Raw genomic sequence first — 8,235 nt, 5'->3', positions numbered from 1 at the left:
TAATGAGTTGTGCTCTTTATATAGTCTATCATGGTTGTGCTAAGATGATTTTGAGTACATTGCTTTACTGTGAAATAATAGTTAAATAATGTGAAATCCAATTCTACTGTTTTATAGATATTTTGTTGTGATATTACAGGGGCTTTTGATTACAATACTTCTCTGTAATATGATACACTTAAATGCTGTGAAATCCTTGCAATTTTTACAATGTTGTTGTGATATTACAACATTTGATGTGATATTACAGAGGATTTTGATTGCAGTATTTTATTGTGAAATAATAGTTAAATGCTGTGAAATCCAAGGATACAGTCATTTTTACATGTATTTGTTGGGATATTACAGGGGGTCTTGATTTCAATATGTCACTGTAAAATAATACTGTTAAATGTTGTGAAATGCTGGTAATTGTTTACAGTGTATCTTTAGGGTCTCCCATTAATGAAATTGATTGTTGTCAAATTTTATTTGGGGGGAAACATTTTTTTCTGGGTTGTTCTTTAGAACTATCCCAGTCCCTGAAAAAGAGCCAAATTAGACCAGGCCGAAAGGTAACTAAAAAGCCCATAACTTGAGAATGATCACTCTTTTCCTCTTCAGATTTGCTGAGGTATGAACCAGGTGGCTGCCCTACATCACTAAATAGTCAGACAATTATTTAACTAAAGAAATACTGAATTATAGTCCTGTAAACCTAGCTTTAGTTTAGACGGAAATTGTACTTTTTGGTGATAGGAACATAAGACTCAATCACTTTTCTCTCATTTATCAGAAAAACAGAAATCCCTAAAAAATATACCATTACTGAATTGTCTAGGGTGCTATTGAACACTAACCAGTAGTTGTATGGAAATATCTGGTAAAGTTCTATTGCAAATGAAATTTCTTTGGACATAGGCCTACCTCTTCTCTGATACAGTCAAATTCCGAATGGGGGAAAAGTGGCATAATAGCCTATAAGTTAATAATGCTCACTCTGATGGTCATCATATTTGGAGAGGGAAATACCAGGTGGCTGAACTACATCACCAAATAGTCAGAATAAGAGTAACCCAATACAATAAAGTGTATTAGTTCTAAATTGCAAGCCTCTAAAACATAGGTGTAAATAGTACAGGTTTTATTGAAACTGGAACCTTAATTCAAAGTACAGTATATAAATCATCAAATAATTCTGTGAGAGGTCAAGTATATAGATACTAGAATATAATGTTAAATGTCAGGTTCCTCAGATACGTTAGGGGACACATTTTGACATTCTGCACAGCAGGTGCAGAACCCTGTACAGGGAAGGCCAACAGAGGCACTGGCACTTTCCACTCTCTCCACACTTTGCATCTTTGCAATACAAGTGAGTAATGTCTCTCACTTCTGTAGGTGCTGGGGGTTTTGTAAATAGCACTGGTTGAATGGCCCCATCTCTGACAATCCACCCCTTGCCAATAGGACTCCATAACAAGGGTTTGGGTTCGGGCTGTGACACCATCGCTGTCTGAAACATTGCTCTTCGTTGAAATGCATTCTCTGTTGGCGGCAGATTTTCCGAGGCTGCATCTGTTGTTGATGCAATTATGAACCTCAGTTCATCCAAGTTTGTGCACATCAGTCCAATTTCCTTTTTTCCATACAGTATAGCAGAAGCGCCAATTCTCTTGCGGCTGGCAAAGACTCTTCCAAGCTGGCATAGAGTCCACAATGGGCCAGATCTTTGAGCTCGCTGAGATGGGTCTTGAGTTTGGTGAATGCTGTTGTCTTTCCTATTCTGTACAAACTACTTGTTGTGCCACAGCCAGTGAGTGCATGACATGCTGGTAGACAGTTAGACATGTAGTTGCCGCCCAGCTTCAGAACCATCTCACCCTAAACGGCCTCTTTGAGAAATTCCAGTCCGGTTTCCGTTCCGCCCACAGCACTGAAACAGCTCTGGTCAGGGTCACAAACGACCTGCTGATGCTGATTGTCTTTCCTATTCTATACTACTTGTTGTGCCACAGCCAGTGAGTGTACGACATGCTGGTAGACAGTTAGAGAAGTCTTTTCCAATTTTCTCACATACTGTATGATGTTGATGGGGACATATCTCTCTCATTCCATAGCCTGCATGCATGTAAACTAGAGATGAACCAAACATGTATTTGCTTGCATAATATATGAGCAGTACTTCCACACCTGTGTCATCAGACCTCACAATGATGCGGGAATATGACTCTGCAAGATGTATGGCATGGAGCACCATCCTTGTGTCTGTCTCCTCCTGATCACTGTACAGTGATGTCAAACTGCTGACTCCTGCTGTGCAGATGCTCTTCACCTCCTCCCCTTCGTCAAATCCTGAGTGTAGTCTCTGTGGGGCAGCAGTGACAATGTAGTTGCTCACAAACATGCAGAGTGCAGTCTTGTTTCCACTACTCCTCAAGTACTTCCTGTAGTTTGGGACATTTGTTTTGCTTTAGGTTATAACACTTGTGTTATTTTTCAGAGATGGGTCCTCATTACAGATCTGCACTTTTGTCTAAACATTTGTTTTTAGGTCTTTCTTAAAGGCTTCAGTGGTCTGTGGAGTCCTCAGGTGGTCTGGGAGGGAATTCCACAAGTGAGCAGCTGCACAGAAAGCCCGATCCCCCATTCTGCTGAGATTGGTCCTGGGGGGCGCGAAGCAGATGGTTTGTTGTGGAGCGGAGGTTGAGTGTGGAGGTTTGTGATGTGAGTAGTTATTTGAAGGAGCATTCCCGTGGATGCACTGATGGGTGAGCAGTGAGATATTGTATTCAATCCTAATTGAGACAGGAAGCCAGTGGAGGGAATGAAGAACAGGTGTGATGTGGTTGTACTTTCTCACCCTCATCAGGATCCTAGCAGCACTGTTCTGTACATATTGGAGCTTCTGAAGGCTCCCGCTAGGAGTCCCGATGAGGAGAGCATTACAATAGTCAAGCCTTGAGGAAACGAAGGCATGGACCAGTTGTTCAGCATCTGACAGGAGTTTTGCAATGTTCCTGAGGTGGTAGTAGGAGGTTTAGCACAGGAGGTGTTTGATGTGGGTGTCAAAGGTCAGATGTCGGTCAAATCTTACACCCAGGCTGGTAACTGCTGTGGAGAGGGGTATGTTTTGGCCAGAAAAGGTGATGTGGGTCATGGGGGATGGTTGGACCTGGTTTGGTGTGCCAACTAAAATAGCTTCTGTTTTGGAGCTATTGAGCTGCAGGAAGTTTTGTTGCATCCAAGCCTTTATCTCCTCAATGCAGGTGTTAAAGGATGTTGATGGGAACGGTGATGATGATGGTGACAGTGAGGATGCATGTGGGATAGGGTCTGTCTTTATATATAGCTGCGTGTCATCAGCGTAGCAATGGAATGATATTCCATGCTGGCTGATGACACGGCCAAGGGGCAGAGTGTACAGGGTGAACAGAGTGGGCCCGAGGACCGACCCTCGAGGGACAACACGGGTGACAGGGTGTGTCTGGGACCTCGCACCTCCCAAGGAGACGTACTCTGTTCTCTACTACTGACAGGTAGGACTAGAGCCAGCTCAGGGCGGAGTCAGAGAGTCTGATGGTGTGTTTGAGGCGCTGAAGGAGGATGTTATGGTCGACAGTGTTGAATGCTGCATTGAGATCCACTAGGATGAAGAGAGACGGGGAACCAGTGTCAGCCGCCATATGCGGGTCGTTTGTGACCCTGACCAGAGCTGTTTCAGTGCTGTGGGCGGAACGGAAACCGGACTGGGATTTCTCAAAGAGGCCGTTTAGTTGGAGATGGTCCTGAAGCTGGGCGGCAACTACAATGATGTCTACCAGCATGTCATGCACTCACTGGCTGTGGCACAACAAGTAGTTTGTACAGAATAGGAAAGACTACAGCATTCACCAAACTCAAGACCCATCTCAGCGAGCTAAAAGATCTGGTCCATTTTGGACTCTCTGCCAGCTTGGAAGAATCTTTGACAGTCGCAAGAGAATTGGTGCTTCTGCTATATGGAAAAAAGGAAATTGGACTGATGTGCACAAACTAGGATGAACTGAGGTTCATAATTGCATCAACAACAGATGCAGCCTCAGAAAATCTGCCGCCAACAGAGGATGCATTTCAACAACATGTACAAAGAGCAATGTTTCAGACAGCGATGGTGTCACAGCCCGAACCCAAACCCTTGTTATGGAGTCCTGTTGGCAAGGGGTGGATTGTCGGAGATGGGGCCATTCAACCAGGGGACACATTGACAGAATGTCAAAATGTTTCCCCTAACGTTTCTGAGGAACCTGACATTTAACATTATATTCTAGTATCTATATACTTGACCTCTCACTGAATTATTTGATGAATTGTATACTGTACTTTGAATTAAGGTTCCAGTTTCAATAAAACCTTTACTATTTACACCTATGTTTTAGAGGCTTTCAATTTAGAACTAATACACTTTATTGTATTGGGTTACTCTTATTCTGACTATTTGGTGATGTAGTTCAGCCACCTGGTATTTCCCTCTAAAAATATAATGACCATCAGAGTGAGCATTATTAATTTATAGGCTATTATGCCACTTATCCCCCATTCAGAATTTGATTGTATCAGAGAAGAGGTAGGCCTATGTCTAAATAAATCTCATTTTGCAATAGAACTTTACCAGATATTTCCATACAACTACTGGTTAGTGTTCAATAGCACCCTAGACAATTCACTAATGGTATATTTTTTAGGGATTTCTGTTTTTCTGATAAATGAGAGAAAAGTGATTGAATCTTATGTTCCTATCACCAAAAAGTACAATTTCCGTCTAAACTAAAGCTAAGTTTACAGGACTATAATTCAGTATTTTCTTAGTTAAATAATTGTCTGACTATTTGGTGATGTAGGACAGCCACCTGGTTCATACCTCAGCAAATCTGAAGAGGAAAAGAGTTGTAATTCTCAAGTTATGGGCTTTCTTGTCAACTTTCCCACATTCGGCCTGGTCTAATTTGGCTCTTTTTCAGGGATTTGGGTAGTTCTAAAGAACAACCCAAAAAACATTTTTTCCCCCAAAATAAAATTTGACAATACTCAATTTCCTTAATGGGAGACCCTAAAGATAAGAAAAATCATTGATGTCATTTGTTCTACCTCGGGTAGGGGTATCTCAAAATCTGAGGGCCCTTCCTGCTGGACTATATGTAGAAAAGCTAATGTCGAAGTAGTGTATGTGAAATCAACCTCACAACAAGATGTGTGTATATTAATATTATTAATGTCATATTTCAAGATGATTACTTAGATATTACAATATGGTTGGTTGAGCTGGAGTTCATTATTGAGCTTACACGTTAACATCACAGTCATCTGAAGAACAAACCCAAACCTTGTTGTTTTTATGAATTGCATTACCAAATTGGTATCAAATAAACAGCAAGGATTGGTAACACAACTTCCAAAGTTACAGTAAAATAAAAAGGACCCTGACTCGGACAATACACAATCCAACATGTTCAACAGAAGAGAATCAGTTATATTGTTTGTACACATGGTACTTTACATATATATCTGTTTGTTTAAGGTATCCAGTTGATGCAGACAGGCTGGACCAGAGAGTGAGAGACAGAACTGGACTCCTCACAGCAGTGAACTTCAGCACAGGTACAAATACTATTTTTTTCATACTGTACAAAGAATCAAGAAAGTATTGATACACTTTAATACACTGATATACATTCCATTAAACAATACTAGATCACCTAAACACCAGTGAAGTTGAGGGTTTTTTCTGAGCAAAAAGTTACATTTAGATGTTAACAAGCAATATGATTTTGTCAGCTTTCTAATTTAATGTATTAAAGGCAAAGATATTTAACACATAGTGAGAACTGCTACTATTTATCTCTCAATATTGTCTGTAAAAAACGTGGTAAAAGTTATTCTTTCAGTGAGACAACAGAGCAAGCTTCTACAGTTGCACTACGTTTTGATAACAGTTCAATATTATTTTGATAATAACATACATTTCAATGTTGAAGAACTTCATACTTTTCATTCATAATCTGATTGTCTTTATAGCTCACTGTTGAAATAAAAAAAAAAACATTACAATTACAAAATAATTATATCTACAGGCCCTAAACACACAAACACACCGCTTTCATAAATAACACACTTGTTCTGCAATAATATGTTTTATGTTTCCTGTAATTTTTGTTAGGAAAGGACATGCCTGAAAGACACAACATTTTCTCCTTTTCTGAGGGTCAAGAAGAACATCGAAGAGGAAAATTAAAAGCTGATGCTATGAGATTTTAAGACCAGTACACTAAGAAACTACTTTTATTGTAAAAAAAAGTCAGCTGATCGAATGCACCTATTTCCACATCTACACTCCATCCGCTGATTATTTCTATTTGCCTCGCTTTATGAGCTTCACATCACTTGTGCCTTGTACCGCAGAGTTTGCAACGTCACAAATAAATGGGGCCAATCTTCAGTAAGAATAATGGACAAAAGGAGTGCAAATACAAATACAATTTATTGAAATGTGAACCAAAACTTAATCAAACATGTTTTAAATAAAAAGCACATATGGACAGAAGGTGTAAAACTATTAAAGTAAAACACATTTAGTCAAATAAAGTGACAGACTAGGCCTGTGCAGTTGGTATCAGCTTTGCCCAGCATGGGCTCCTCCATCAGGCCTGGACCTCCTCACAGAGAAAAGACCCTCAGTCCTCTCCAAACCAACAGACAGTCCATCACACGGAGGTTTCTCCCTGAAGTCTCTGCAGCTTTCTGGACACCACGCTGTCTCAATCTGTCCACACTGAATATGAGAGGGGGAAAATGAAAATAACAAATGCTTTAGACAATAAGAAACATAAAGTTGACTGTTGAGTTGCTAAATCTTTTTAGATTGTCAATACTATTACTGTATAACTAATATATCAGGTTAAGAGGCACATTCAAATAAAGATTGGTCTTTAAATACATGTTGTCTTTTGAATTGTTTGTCTAAAGTCAAGGATCTAGAACTGGTACTTAGTTTTAATGATACAGTCTGGTTATTATGCTGTTTGGAGGAGGCCTCACAGGTAAGAGCACTAACTAGCTACCATCACATGTACCTTAGCTTGACTTAAATGTATTAAACGTATAATTAAGTGATATCAAAATATAAATAACTAATGTCATGCAAACATATTAATATTTGCTTGATTCCAGTGTGAGATTTAGCACAATTGCACACAAACGTTAAGGGATTTTAAGATTCTGAAGTATTATGCTAAAAACTCAATAACTTAGATTATTATTTATAGTTTTGCTGAATAGTTTCATGTCCGCTTACCTTAGAAACGTAAAATGCCACGGCAGTGTGCAGATGGGTACCATGTTAGCTTAGCTTGGTAGCTTCAGCTAGCTCTGGCCGAGCGAGCCTGCAGTGTAAATGCGCCATAATTGTGGGCTTATCATGTTGATTCGGCCACAACAGAAAAAAGAAAAACAAACTCTCGCTCTCTCCAGAGGGGCAGGTCAGCCAAAAAGGCCAAACGGGCCGTTGCCCGGGCAACATTAGCCCGTACCTGTGCACGTCCCTGCAGCATTGGATAACAGCTTCTGGCCTGGACACAGTTTGCACCTCACCGTCACATTCCTGTCTATTCTTTGGACGAACTCAAAATAATGGGCATACTCCACCCCTCGAAAGTTATCGCTGACTCAGCCATGTTTATGCAGCATTGCACATGGAGATGTGGATGCGCAAGTCGTGCAGATTACGTAGCCTACATATAAACCTGAAGCGGAAACCCCTCTTGTCTGTCAGTGTGATTATGACTGATTTTATAAAAGTAACGAAGTAACGCGTGTCGGGGCAATGTTAGTAACTGTAGTGTAATTACTGAATTATAAAAGTAACGCGTTACACTACACCGTTACCGACAAAAGTAATATTATTATACACCCAACTCTGATTAGAACAGAATTGTCCCCATTTTGTCTTTAATAGTTACTAACATCAGATATTTTATTGAGATATGGACCGCAAAACAAAACATGTCCCTGGTTTTAATTTTTAAAATCAAGTCACCGAATGCAAGTAGTCGGCTTAGTTTATTTTGTTATGAGATGTGATTTACCGTTCAATTTAGTTGATGTAATAATCGTTTGGTTTCTTTTACATTAAAAACAAGTTACAATTTTCTAAAGGTCTTATGTTTTTTTTCGGGGGGAGGCCCTTTTTCCAGTTTAGAGCAATAGCCCCTCCAAATGTCT

The sequence above is a fragment of the Notothenia rossii genome, assembly GCF_949606895.1.
Source record: "Notothenia rossii genome assembly, chromosome: 6".
NCBI lineage: Eukaryota > Metazoa > Chordata > Actinopteri > Perciformes > Nototheniidae > Notothenia > Notothenia rossii.
This window is presented reverse-complemented; position numbering follows the sequence as displayed.